The sequence below is a fragment of the Ostrea edulis genome, chromosome 4, assembly GCF_947568905.1.
Source record: "Ostrea edulis chromosome 4, xbOstEdul1.1, whole genome shotgun sequence".
Classification (NCBI taxonomy): Eukaryota; Metazoa; Mollusca; class Bivalvia; order Ostreida; family Ostreidae; genus Ostrea; species Ostrea edulis.
The window spans coordinates 73,553,939-73,569,357 of record NC_079167.1 but is presented as its reverse complement, the minus strand read 5'-3'; the positions used below and the strand labels follow the sequence as shown (position 1 = coordinate 73,569,357).

The following is a 15,419-nucleotide window of genomic DNA, read 5'->3' as shown; positions in this document are numbered from 1 at the left end:
AATATTACATTATCACTTGCATATATTGTTTATATCTCTCAAGTGATTCGATACGCAAGAGCTTGCAATTGTTCTGGATATGGTCAGTTTTGAAATCGAGGCAGGCTACTGACAAACAAGTTGATGGTGTAGGGCTTTCAATACTCTCGTTTAAAGTCCGCAATTTCCATGGTCGTTATAACGATCTAGCTTGCCAATGCAACCTATCATTGAGTCAAATGCTGTCTGACGTGTTTCATACCGATTCTTAGGCCGTTCTTGGCACACTCATTTTGACTACAAGATAACTCCGTTTACCTGATCAAGGTATAAGGCGCACGGCAGATGTGACCGGTCGACAGGGGATGCTTACTCCTTCAAGGCAAATGATCCCAACTCTGGTACGTCCAGGGGTCCGTGTTTGCCGAACTCTCTATTTTGTATTGTTTATAGGAATTATGAGATTGATCACTGTTTATGATCTTCACCTTCAATACATACAATCGATCTTCGTCACATTCAATATTTTCACTCGGAAATCTTGACCTAAGCAGGGTACCCATGACCGTAATTGTATGGGTTCTTGATCGTGTGAACGCTAACTGTTTTAAGGTCATAAGCTATTTGTACACTTTTCAAAATTGCCTGTTCCATTTGATCAAACTTCATATGACACAAGTTTCAAGTCTAACTTGTGGTTAAACAAGAGAGAAGGTGACCTGCGTTAACCCCTACAGACTATGTTCAAAAGAGATCCAAAGATTTGCACCAGCCATATCGGGATGCACCAGTGCATGAGATGATGGTGGATTTGAATCACAAGTTTTCTGGTATTCCACAATTCATTAATAAAAACAACGATGTGGTTTGAAAAATGTCGCCTGTCTGGATACACATATTGCATTTTTCTTAACATGCGGATAAAAAAGAATACTACTTTTGTAGCAAAAATAAAATAAAAAGTTCTGCGTGCAATTAATTCATCTGAATTTTTAATAGATCAAATAAACGTCAGATAGTTTTTATACTTCGTTACGTCAAAAAATATCTTATATATCGTGTTGAAAAGAAACTTCTTGGAGTTCCGTGAAGTTTAAAATGTTGCACTCATTTGACCTTTGACCCATGATTTCACAACCAATATCATTCTCAACATAAATGGCCTTCACAACCAATGTCATAATGAACAACCAATAATCTCCTAAATATTCCTACGGGCTGATATACCCAATATCTGGTTTCGTGGTTGCCTCGTCAATACCAACATGACGATGTTGAATGGTCATAAAATGCACTCAAAAATGTGTCATCAGAGAAACCGTTAACTTAAATTTTTCGACACAGACGCTTGAGCTAGATCATTTCCAAAACTTTAATCAGTTTAAGGTTTTTCACAGTGCATACTAGACCGTGGTTAGGTTTATTTCGTGCAAAGGATAGTTTTTGTGTTGTTATTTAGTAGGAGTGTTTAAACATGTTACTTCACGGCCACAGCATACAATAGTGGATGTAATTGATAGCTGATACATTTTTGCACATTGTCATTATAGCGGGGAAAGTAAGTACTCTTTATCATATATTCTTTAAAATGTTTAGAGAAACGTTATATAAAATTTATTTGCACATGATGAAAAAGTCACCGTTGATATCTTTTTCTTACCTCAAAAAGTATACATCTTGGTCAGAGACCGATTGCGTAATTGGATAATAGATTTAAGATGTTTGTATTGTTTGTTGCACGTCGTTTAACATGTACCTAATGTAACTGTTGTCAATGACTTGATTTTATCTAGGTGATTTCAAAACAATTCAAATGATTGCCAGAAGTGTATTGTTCGCAGCCGTTCTTGTGCTCCTGTTCCTCAGTTTTAAAAACTCTTCATCTCAAGGTATTCATTTTGTTTATATTTAATCACTTTTCTTACGGTGTGAACGTATAACTCGTCCCATTTTTCCTGAATTTTGGTTGGTTGTATATTGTTTAACATCCATCCGAAGAATTTTTTCATTCATATGGAGACGTCGCAATTGTCGAAGGGCTGCAAATGTTAGGCCTATGATACAGGGACTGTACCATAAACAAGGGGTTTGAAAAAATAGTTGCCAACTGGAATAACGTTTAACTAAATATAAAATATATCTTTAAATCAACTGGTTTTCCAGCTAGGTTAAATCAACCGTCTCTCATATCCAGATTTCACTGGATAATAACACTATGTTGTCATATTTAATTTATTGATATACAGCATTGTCCTTTCTGACTCGTGTATTTTGAGTCTACCAAAGTGTAAGTCAAGTCCTGACCTATATTAAAGACGAAGGCAAGTTACTGCTGGAGACGAAAACACCCATATCAAATACCTTTACACCCCTGTAAACGCGCGACCATTAACTCGGACGCGATTGGTAACGCGGATTGTTTTTTCTGTATTCCTTTAGCATGAGGTAAGAAAGAAATTGCGATATTTTATATTTCAGATATTTCTCACGAATTTCGTGATCATGGGACAATTGATAAGTGCTCATAATATTTATTCACCTGTGCATGTCACGCAGAACAAATTCATTTTCCTGTTTTCTTTGCATTTTCCATAGATATTTTCACCTAAACGAAGCATGTGACTAATATAAAAGTGAACTTTCGTACTTTATTTAATGAAAAAGAATGTTTCGAAAACACATGTCAATTCTCATTGACATTAAGGTCATAATGCAGCAATTTCTCTAATCGTAGAGTTGGTATCATACCCTGTAGCTTTCGGTTTGATTTGTACATCTCTCAAGAATTTATGCGATTGGTAACGACGTAATAAGCGATCGTGCAACCTACAATAATGATAAACATGCGATCCTACAACAATTAGCAGAAATTGCCAAAATAACAGAATTCCTTTTTATTCACATTGTTTCACAGTTGTCGGTAAACACATGGTTTCTATGTGATAGTCTGATGGTTTGAGAGCAAAACAAAATGAAGTTCGCGTTCATTTAGAAGACAGTCTATACATTAAATTTTAAGAATCAATTGTAAAACGTGGATCTATTCTGGCCAGCGGTGAATTAAACTACATGTACTCTGATGAAAAGCATGTCAATGTAAAACTTATACGGTACCAATCTACCATCACGACAGAATTATATCAAATTGAATGAAGACTTCGAAACTTCAGATTTCAGATACATACAACAAAGATCAGCAAGGTGGTTTGAAATACATGAGATTGATCACTGTTCGTTATCTTCACCTTTCATACATCAGCAAAGGTAACAGGAAGTACGTGTTATGCATCACTTGGAGTAGATACTTTGAAGAAACAAAAACAAAAATGACAGCGTAATATGTGGTGTAGATTGTAGAGCGACCTAATTTTGACGAGGAAACCAAAAAGCGCATGGAATATAGAGTTTTACACGAAGTTGATGCAATCGCTACCACCACGTCTAAACTTTTGTCTTGCATATTCCCTCCATATAGCTACTTCGAAGAAGGTTGTAAAAGTATCTATTCAAACAAGGATGAAAATTGTACGATAGTTAGCCCTGACGAAAGTATTAGATCCCTTGAAGATGAAAACCCGTGCTTATTGTATGAAAATAAATGCAAACCATCGGAAGCATTTTCTAAACATGCGTACGACAAAATACCGAAGTATTATGCTGTTCAACTTCTGTCTTAGATGAAAGCCTATGACTGTCAAAAACTTTTGTTCACTTGTTGGTCAGAGGTTTCACTTACAGGTTTTATTGTTGAATTCGACGAAGAGGTGTGGAACATATGTTGGGATGAGCTTTTGAACGTTTATATCAAATTGAATGAGGACTTCGAAACTAAATTAAGTGTCGAATCCAAGAATATCAAAAGTCTCACTCAGAAATGTTTTGATGAAAAAGTTAGTTGTAGAATTTAAATTCTGCTTCGCAATACCTCCTCATGATACGAACAATTCGCTAGGTGTTTCTTATCTGCAACTATTGAAATTAGCCGATGAAGGTAAACGGAGCAAATACAATGCAGACTTTAAACAAGAGGCCCAAGGACCTAGAATCGCTCTTCTGATAAATTGTACAACCCCACCATTTCTATTCTTAGCCTCTTAGTATTCTAAATCTTTAGTTAAATCCTAAGAATTAAAAAAAAAAGTAGGTCAATGTGACCTACTTTTTGGTTTACACATTTTGAGAACCCAAGAAATATCAACTGACAAAGTTTGATGATTTTAAGCCAATTAGTATCTGATTATTGAAATATAGCTGTCAAATTCCAATCGTAGGTCATGGTGACCTACTTTTTGGTCAGCGAACTCCGAACATGCAAGACGCATCAACTGACAAAGTTTGATGACTGTAGGTCAAATAGTATCTGAAATATATAAATATAGCCGTCCAATTCCAAAAGTAGGTCAAGGTGACCTACTTTTTGGTCGAAACCCTTCGAACATGCAAGACCCATCAACTGACAAAGTTTGATGACTGTAGGTCAAATAGTATCTGAAATATATAAATATAGCCGTCCAATTCCAAAAGTAGGTCAAGGTGACCTACTTTTTGATCGACACACTCCGTAGACTCAAGATGCATCAACTGTCAAAGTTTGATGATTGTAGGTCAATTAGTGACTGAAATATATAAATATAACTGTCAAATGCCAAAAGTAGGTCACAGTGACCTACGTTTTGGTCGATACACTCCGAAGACTCAAGATGCATCAACTGACAAAGTTTGATGATTGTAGGTCAAATAGTGTCTGAAATATAGTAATTTAGCTGTCAAATACCAAAAGTAGGTCACAGTGACCTACTTTTCGGTCGACACAAACCGAAGACTGAAGACGCATCAACTGACAAAGTTTGAGGATCCTAGGTTTTACAGTGCCCAAAATATGCATCTAAAATTGAAAATGTGAAATTTGAATATCTGCAAAATTAAAAAAAGTAGGTCACTGTGACCTACTTTTTTTATAAATATGTTTCAAGGCCTCAAGATGCATCAACTTACAAGATTTGATGATTCTAAACCTCTCGGTATTTGAAATAACAACTTAAAATATATCTATAAATGATAAGCCATAAAATTAGGTCACGGTGACCTATTTTTCAGTTGACGCATTTCAAGGTCCCATGATCCACCAACTGACAAGTTTTGATGATCATAGGCTTCAAAGTGTCCAAGATATGCATCAAAATTAATTTTAAAATAAATACCTGCAAAATTCAAAAAGTAGGTCACCGTGACCTACTTTTGAGACAACTTGACACAAGGTCCTAAGATGCATCAACTTTCAAAATTTGATGATCCTAGTCCTTATAATGACTAAAATATCAAAGATTTAAGGAAATATAAATTTAGGTCAACTTTGAAGTGACCTTGAGACCACGCCCTTTGCCCCAGGGTAATGCCTTGAACAATTTTTAATCTACAACATATCCTCATCCTTATATGTAAGTTTGGTGATAATCTGCCCAGTGGTTCTTGAGAAGAAGATTTTTTAGCAACCACTACTTTTGTTTGTATTTTCCTGATTATCTCCCCTTGTTAAAGGGTCACATCCCTCTATTTAGTATGTATGAAAGCCCTTGGGCCAATGATACCCTGTAACGAATTTGAAAAAAAAATGGCCAAGGGGTTCTTGAGTTAAGCCCTTTTTCTAAAAAGTTTACGCACACCGCACAAATGGCCATAGCATTAGCTCTTTGAGCCTTCGGCTCAGAAGAGCTAAAAAATTACAAGATCGTTTAATTTCTTCTGAGTCGTGGATGTGTATAAAATACAACTTGAATTCAATCCCCCTTCCAACCCCATATTTGATAAGGTCTCCTTAAATGTCTATCTAGTCAATTAAATAATGATGTCGACTATACCCAATTACTTATATACTCATGGACAAAAGAAACGTTACACCAAAATGTATAACTGTAATTTTATTTCATGAAAATATAATATAATTTGGGAATAAAAAAATAAAATTTGAATGTTCAAACACAACAAATATCTAAGGTTTCCCGAATCTGAACATACACAAATTACGGAGTCAAAGCCGGAAAGTGTTAACTTCGGATATTCAATTCACAATGTCAATAACGAGTGAAAGAACCAATGTTATCGATAACAGCTTGACAACGACGACGCATAGAAGCAATGAGACGATTGATGGAGACCTGAGGGATTCTTTGCCATTCTTCCTGCAAAGCAGTTCTAAGCTGTTCAAGCGTTTCCGGTTGATTGCGGCGTTGTCTTACTCGACGGTCTAATTGGTCCCAGAGGTGCTCGATTGGCGATAAATCGGGCGAAAGTGCTGGCCATGGCAAGATGTCGATGTGATTGTTGGCAAGAAAGTCTCTGTTGGCTCTTGCAACGTGGGGGCGCGCATTATCCTGTTGGAAAATTCCGCCATTTGCAGCGATAAAGGGACGGACATGTTGTGCAAGGATTTCATTACGGTATCGTTGTGCATTTAATGTCCCAATGATCGGTACAAGATCTGTTCGTCGATTACCACTTATTCCGCCCCACATCATTACACTTCCGCCTCCAAAGCGGTCATGGCGTAGCACACATCCATCAGAGAAGCGTTCACCGCGTCTACGGTACACGCGTGTTCTGCCATCCACTCGGCGCAGCATGAAACGTGATTCATCACTAAACAGAACGTGATTCCAGTCTGCAAGCCTCCATCTCAAGTGACGTCGAGCCCATTGAAGTCGTTCTCGGCAGTGTCTTTGGGTCAGCATAGGTCCTTTGTATGGGCGTCGTGCACGTAGACCTGCAGCCGACAAACGTCGTTGAACTGTTCGGCGACTGATTCGCCGCAATCCAGGAATTCCAACAGCAGTGTTTGCTGGATTTTCCGTTCTGTTCCGTAGATGACGTAATCGTATCATGCGGTCCTGCCTGGGCGTTGTTACCCTAGGTCTTCCAGATCGGGGGCGGTCTGCTGTTGAATTTGTTGTGTTGAAACGGTGCAATAATCGAGAAATCGTGATCCTTGCAACCCCAAATCGCCGTGCAACGTCGGCTTGCGACGCTCCAAGTTCCAACATGCCAATTGCTCTTTCGCGACTGGAACTGTCGAGCCGGGGCATTGCAATACGCGAAGATGTTGGAAAATTTTGATGTTTTTCTTACTGCCTGAATCACCTTGAGTAGTATTTGATAAAAATGAAAATGATTTTCTTTGCACGTGCAATGCGATATCCACGAAACCATGTTTACGGGTATCAACGATAAATTCACGCATGACTAGGTTTTAACATTTGTTGTGTTTGCCAGTGTAATCAGTAAAGCATGAAGTGTTGTTAAACAAGTTTTTATTTATTTATACGAAAAAATATTGTTTTACTATAATTTTTTCATGTGTAACGTTTCTTTTGTCCATGAGTATATATAGTTGTCCGCACTTTTTGCATTATACGATCGCTTTGTAAACAAAACGATCCCCCGTTGACGATCGCCTCTTTATGTAAAATCTATTCAGAGACGCTGATAAATGCACTTTTTCGTAATGCATGTAAAGTTTGTGTTACTTTGATTCGTAAAATAACAATAATTTTGCAATTAAATGAGCCATTATAAACATAAATGATTTGACGGCAAGGACTTTCAGAAATTGGAGCAAAATGCATTAAATGGATTGCATATACACTAATATTTGTGGGAATAAATTCTTCTAAATACATGGTAAGGCTCATAAATTGTCAATACTATACTGATATCTTGTACAATTTTAAACTACATAAAGCGGCGACACATAATATTAATAACATCAAAACTTACGCGCTATCAAACTATCGTTCTAGATAACTGCGCCCGCGTTACCGATCGCGTCCGTGTTAACGATCGCGCATTTACAGGGGTGCTTTATCTTGTCATAAATTGTCCATTTTGACGTTTGTATTTTTGCTTTGTAACTGGATATTATTCTTTGCCATAAATTCCCGGTATGATTAAATTTGTATCTTGAAAATGCTATTTCTCTGTTATGTTTTTCATTTCTCATTTAATATACACGCTGTTGTTCATTTAATATACACGCTGTTGTTCATTTAATATACACGCTGTTGTTCATTTAATATACACGCTGTTGTTCAGTATCATCATTGCTAGTAACCCAGATCCATTAGTTTCCAATAAAATCAGTTTATATTCTTGACAGACGTAGATTTCGACGAGTTCTACTCGGAAGAAGTTCCTGTTCTACCCCGAATCTGGTGGATTCTGAAAAAAGTAACGAAAAGGTGAGCAGTTTTTCCAAACTTTAAAAGTTACCTTCACCAACGAAATCAACCCAGATCACGTTTGTCAATATATATCAAAAACATATACATGTACACAGGCAAATAAGCTTCACGTGAAATGCTGTTCACGTAAATTTCATGTGAATTTTATTTTCGTGTGAAATCATATTTGATGCTCTTTTCTCGCCTCTTTTGGTCTAACTCTGAGGATGTTTGGGGAAGGTGTTCATATCAGAAACATCGCTGAGTATTATTTGTTGGTTGTATGGTTTTCTGAAGAAGTGGACAGACCTTAAAGTGGTTTCACCACAAACGCTAACAGAGCATACATCCAATTTCCTCAACTCCTAAACGATAATTATAGTTGTAAAAAAAATAATAAACCAAGACAACATTTATTCCAACGTTCATTGCTGGAAATATGTCTATACCTGTCCAGGCTATCCTTAAAAAATGTTTGTTTGGAATTTGCCTGGGGGGGGGGGGTCTCAGACCCAAGAGGGAGGGGGGAAATTATTTTTTTTTTATTGTAACAGTAGTTGAATTTAGAATTGATAATAAAAATCACAATATTAGGCAGTGTATAGATTTATTTTTTTGGAATTTATTTCCTTTAATTCTGAAACAAACAAAAAGAACAAAGGTAACTGTTCCTATCAAAATTTTTATCACTGAGTCTGCTTTAAAGGATTTTTCTTTGGAATGTCCAGTCCTTTAACAAGGCAGTCAGCACAGACTGGTAGAACTGCACGAATTTTTTTTTAATACATGTTGGTCCATCAGCTGATGCGCAATAACAGCATAGATCTTTTCTTGTATCCCTGGCTGCTTCTGAATAGTAAGCAAATACCATGTACATTGTACAGTTCAACTGTAAACGGACAAACACTTTTCCATGAAGTACATCACCTACAAAGAAATAAAAAAAGGTTTGCATGCCATTACAAATATCATTTTTATTTTGATATGCTAATTTTTATATTTCTTTTGAATTTTAAAATACATTAAAAATTACAAAGCAAATTATATCTAACTATTTAATATAGATGATATAAAAAAAAATAATATAGATGATATAAACCTTAGTACATGTAAGTGTAAAAATGCCCTACCTTCAGGAAAAAGTAGAGATCTACATGTGTAATCATACTTTTCTAGTGTCCTGTGTCCCGAAGTGCCAGAGTCTTCTTCGAATAGATTCATCTTATTTTTCCACATTCACAGCATACAACTGTTGACCTTACATGTTGGGCAGTCAGAGAACTGTGCTTTACTCCCTGATATTAGATGCAACATCGGCCATGTTTTTCACAATACAAATACATTAAAGGAAATACCTAGCAGATGTTCTGTCAAAATGAATACATATATCGAAGAGTACCAGAAATTAGTCATTAAACATACCTGTGATTCTTCTGCAACTGGCTGTAGAAACCTTGGCAGAGGGTCGTTTACTGTCTGTTGTTGGTTCACCCAACACCTCAGTCAACGGCTTGTAGTGCAGTCTGTCAGCTTGCAGGATAGGATCAGGTAGCCATGGCAAGTGCATTGGAGAACAGCACTTAGGGTCCTTACATTTACGAGTGTACTGGCGCTGACGACAATGATTCTCTATTAGTCTTTGGTATCCTGAAATTAAAATGACAATCTACATTAAAATACTGTCTAAAGGACTGATTGCAGAAATTTGATAGAAAGAGGCTTCTAAATCTAATACTTTTAAAATAGTATGAACAATTACCCTGTTTGTTGGTCAAGTGTTTTTGCTGATACTTTCCAGGTTCAAAGGTCAATAAACTGCTGTATCTGTTCTTCTATAGACTTTACAGTCTCCGCCTCCTCACCAGCAGCATGTGGGCACTTGAAAGGCAGACCCTCGAGTGCAAGTCTACGTGTGCGGTTTTGGAGTATGTTCTTTATCTCAGCAAGAGATTCCAACCACTTCATTCAGATCAGGCCCTTTTTCTGATATATTTCTAATTTGAGCCATAGTATTTTCAGGATTTGCTCTGTATTGGCATCATATTGATTTCTGGCAAGTGAAATGTTCTAAATAGACAGATTTAATACCGATATTATCCGTTCAACTGGGTTTGCCGATGAATGTCCTGGTGCTATTCTTCCAGCAATCAACATGTCGAGGTTTAAATTCCTTAATAGCACAAAGAGTTTCACAGAATGGTATGTGAGACTGTGGTCAGGTCCACCATAAGAATATATCTGTTAGTCCCCGAGGGTCTCTACAGCCCAGGAGCTAAGTACTTTGTAACTAGCTTGAAAATATGGATGAATATTTAATTGCTGTGATAAAATTTAGAAATTCATTTCAAAATTAAGGATTATCTCCCTCATGCATAGCTCTTATCCTTAGACGAATTTGACTCCACTTTTTTGACACGATGTTTTTCCCTAAAATAGCTCTGAGAGTTTATTGTTATTACGGATTTCAAACATTTCGGTTGAGCATCACTGAAGAGACATTATTTGTCGAAATGCACATCTGGTGCATCAAAATTGGTACCGTGTAAGTTTTACATCATATGGTGTTTATATATGATCTCAACTGATTCGATATGCAAGAGCTTGTTCTGCGTATAGTCAGTTTTTAAATCGAGGTAAGCTACTGAAAAACAAGTTGATGGTACAGGGGTTTCAACAGTCTCGATTTAAGTCAGCATTTCGCAAATTCTATGGTCGCTATAACGATCTAGTTCGTCAATACAACCTATCATTGGGTAAAATGCTGTCTGACGTGTTTCATACCGATTGTTAAGCCGTTCTTGGCACACTGATTTTGACTGCGGATAATTCCGTTTACCTGATCAGGATATAGGGTTCACGGCGGGTGTGACCGGTCAACAGGAGATGCTTACTCCTCCTAGGCACCTGATCCCACCTCTGGTGTGTCCAGGGGTCAATGTTTGCCCAACTATCTATTTGGTATTGTTTATAGGAGTTATGAGATTGATCACTGTTCGTTATCTTCACCTTGCATCATAAGGACAGGCTTAACTGGCAGATCATTTTCTGTACACTTCTGTTAGTTGGGGCCTTCCAAATGAACACCAAGCCCCTAACTGATCCTCCAGGATTAGACAAGGCAGTCTTTTGAAGAAAGTCAAATCTCTCAAAGTTGGTTTTGAATGGTAATTCTACACGAATGTCCTCATCAAAAAGTATATATTCATAATAGTTCATCTTAACCAAACATGTGTCAAGGATTGCATAGTTGGGCAATACTTTTTGTGTCTGTGGAACATAGTATAGAAAAGCATCCTTAGATACCTCTCGGAAGGTTTTGTGTACATTGCTGGTCATTGTTTGCCTTGTCCAAGTAATCGACATAACTATCAAAACACTTTGCCAGTTCAAGAATATCCTCCATGATTTCTTTCCACTTCCTTGCAAATGGTAGAGATACCAATTGAAATAGAGCTGTGCTGTGAGATTTTAATTCCACTGATAATAATCTTTCTTTTTTCCTTTCTTGAAGTCAATGTAACCACAAAATCTCAGTAGCCTGCATAAAAAGTAAGCTTTTATACAGAGTCAAAAATATAACATATCAAAATTAATTTTAAAATTTGACAAACTGCAAACAAATCAAAAATGTGTAATATGAACAAAGCATATTTTTCAGCTATAAGGATACCTTAATTCAGATTCCTGGTTATTTTTACTTGAAGCTATTTTCTGTTGAAGATTATTCAAATTGTCATTGACAATGTACCACAATGCATTCAACAAGATATTTACATTCTTCATAACTTCATAAGTCATTCATGGAATTTGGGAAAAAACAGTCTTTCTGCCTTAAAAGATCCACCATATCATTGTATAACTGATCTTTAGCTCTGACGAAATTTTATACCATATATCAAAAGTTGAAAATATTGTATTGACAGTAGTAGAGATGTGTTTTTATGCTTCATGATATGAAGCAGTAGTAGAGACTGAATTTTTATCCAGCATACGAATACCTGTACGCCAATTGTATCTTGTCAAGTCAAAGTCGACCACTTTGTCAATTTACTACCATGTTTTATCTAAATTCTTTCTATTGTTTTATCATTTCCTTTATAGCTCTTGCAGGTCTTTTATTAGTATATTATCAATGATTATTAGCACAAACATTGTACAGCGCATAGAAACTATTTGTAATTTTGTGCTTTATAAATGAATAAAATAATGTTTTTCACTAACTGGCCATGTACACATTGTACACTATCAACAGACATCAAAGGATTTTATTTTAAAACCAATTATACAAATATACAACTCTCTCTATAAAACATGTAGGTATAAGGAGAAATACAAACCTGTAAACCTAGTGTCATTGGTGTTTTTCTCCACTGCTGATTTCTCACAAAGTGTCCGAGTTCGCATGATGTGATCGAACGCATTGTTGCCACATTGATGAAGCACAGAATCAACACTTTTCCTACTTACAATTTTGAATGTAACATACTTCCAACACATCGGACTTTTCCAGTTCGCTAGCGATCTCCAGAAGGATAGCATTCCACGTGTTTTGAGGATTGAAACTGTATATTCTGTTGCTGATTTCCATGTCTTTGTCAATGAATAAAGAAACGCACAGTGGGATGTTTAGTTCCTCGGCAGAGGGACGCTTTTTGCATCGGTCTGACATTTTGGCGGCTTCTATTGGTCAACGACGATCTTTTAAATGCTTTGTTACAAAGAGCAAGAAAAAAGGGTTTTACTGATTCAACTTGTTAAAATGAAGATATCAAACCTGATGTGAAATGGCGAGTTATTAGATGTCGGAGCGAAACTTCATGAATACAAATTAAAAAAATTATCAATAATTTTGTCAATACGATTCTTCCAGCGGACATAATTTTAATGAGGCGGAAGGCAATTCCATATAAACTATAATTTTATTTTGGCCCAATAAAGAAAGCCTTCAGTCAAAAAATCAGAACACAACAACCACAACTAGGTCAGAGTTTAAAGTCCCAGAAAAGAAAATCAATTAAATTGGACTTCAGCAATCAAAAACCCGAGCTATCTGGATTAAAAACAAGGAAAAGCACAAAAATCAATGATACTTATGACTGTACTGATAATGAAAGAGATGCCGCGGAGTGAAAAGTGTTGTGTTTGTCACAAAGTTCCAACCAGATGAATTCAAACATATTTAGTTTGACCTTTGTAAAACGGACTAAAAGTGATTATTTGAAATTGGACTCTCTTAAGATACTATACGCCTGTTAAAGTCATTCGAATCAATGACAAACTCATTTGTCCTCACCGCAGATGAAATATAAAAAGTTATTATCAGTCACATAAAATTTTATTTATTTTGTTGTATTTTCTGAAATATGTATCGGAACTTTTTATTTCATTATATTAGAATTGTTGAAATTCATTTATTGTTCTGTTAATTATAAGTCTGTTCACATTTCATGAGTCCCGTGGTGACCCGGGTTAGAATAGATCCATACTACCCCCTTGCTTGTCGTAAGAGGCGACTACATGTAAATGGGGGCGGTCCTTCGGATGAGACCGAAAAACCGAGGTCCCGTGTCACAGCAGATGTGGCACGATAAAGATCCCTCCCTGCTTAATGGTCATCAGCGTCGAGCATAGGCCTAAATTTTGCAGCCCTTCACCGGCAGGGCATATAAGTGAAATATTCTCAAGAGGGACGTAAAACAATATTCAATCAATCAATCACATTTCATGAGATAACAACCTTTTTTCACAAATGTAGCACCATTAAGCCGCCATACAGTGTATTTTTATTAATACCGCGGTATCGTAGGAACCTTGTTTTCAAATGTATATGTTATGGCCTCACAATCGATCACTTGTAAACAAGCAATTGCACTGATATATGTTTGTTTAAATAAACAACACTATAAAAAGTATTTACAAACACTAACGACTGCCTGGAATCAGGCCGACAAATCTTTAAATTGATTGTTTTGCTGTTTTCCGCCACACTTAACATTTTTTCAGTTATCTGGTGGCACCCAGTTTTTATTGGTGGAAGAGAGAACCCAGATACAATGTAACTGGGAAGAGACCACCGACCTTCCGAAAGTAAACTGGGAAACGTTAGATCACTTACCGGCGCGAGCGGGATTCGAACCCACGGAGACCAGAGGCCGTGTAATATTGAGCACGATGCTCTAACCACTCGGCCACGGAGGCCCCTACCACTTTTTAAAGGAATCGAAATCAGTATCATAGGGCCCCGGCATATGATGTTTTTGCTACATGTACTTTAACATTTTCTAAAAATCCATTCCATTCCATTTTGTATATGTACAACAAATTTATTTCGTATTGCAGAAGGATAATCCCTATGTACTTTAAGCTTACAGTGGAGGAAGAGCTGGGAGATGATTTTTTTGACGGACCGCCTTAAAGAAGAATGGCGTAATTAATTGACTTCATGTATCTAAATAACAGTATACATTTAAAGAAGTGTTGCTGTAGATCAATGTGATATAAATGAAATACTCCTCTCCGTTGTATCGAGTTTTATAGTTGATAATAATAAAAGATGTGTTAACGTGAATTACCACAATTATTGTTAATTATTGAAATTAAGAATACGCACGTGATTCTTATTGTCCCGTGGGGTTCCGAGGTAGAATAGGTCCTCGGTATCCCTTGCTTGTCGTAAGAGGCGACTAAATGGGGCGGTCTTTCTGATGATACCACAAAAGCCGAGGTCCTGTGTCACAGCAGGTGTGGCACGTTAAAGATTCCTCCCTGCTCAAAGGCCTTAAGCGCAGAGCAAAGGCCTAATAATAATTACTGCCATTCATCGTGAGTTCCAATGTATTTAGGAACAAAATGAGTTTTGCTAAAACGTCTGTACAACTTCCTGTGAAAACATTGATCTTCCAAGCTTTTTTGTGAAGAAGATATGATTACTAGTTAGTCGTTCAGTACACAGGGGCTAAACCCAATTGGGATGAACTCTGTGATACCATAAATATAGAAAAATATGAGGAAGTAAGTAGTTTATATTTGATGTGAACTTTTAATTAATATATCCGAAATCTTCCACATTAGTCTGAATTTCGCTGCTACCATGGGCGAGAAACCACCTGGTGACCTAAATCGGTAATTGGCCTAGTGAAAATAAGCAGGTGAAATCGAGAGAACGATGACGTATATCTCTGTTAGATGTATTCTAAGAACTTGTGCCTTGAAAGTTGGCATGCAAGT

The 15,419-nt window shown here is 36.7% G+C and overlaps 1 long non-coding RNA gene across 1 annotated transcript; it reads left to right on the top strand.

The window, feature by feature from the left end:
- The first annotated feature begins 1,299 nt into the window (after nt 1-1,299).
- Nucleotides 1,300-14,760, top strand: LOC125668345 (uncharacterized). The gene is made up of 4 exons (XR_007367543.2): nt 1,300-1,537; nt 1,773-1,868; nt 8,129-8,210; nt 14,532-14,760. It is a non-coding gene; the product is annotated as an uncharacterized LOC125668345 (long non-coding RNA).
- Nucleotides 14,761-15,419: the final 659 nt, after the last annotated feature.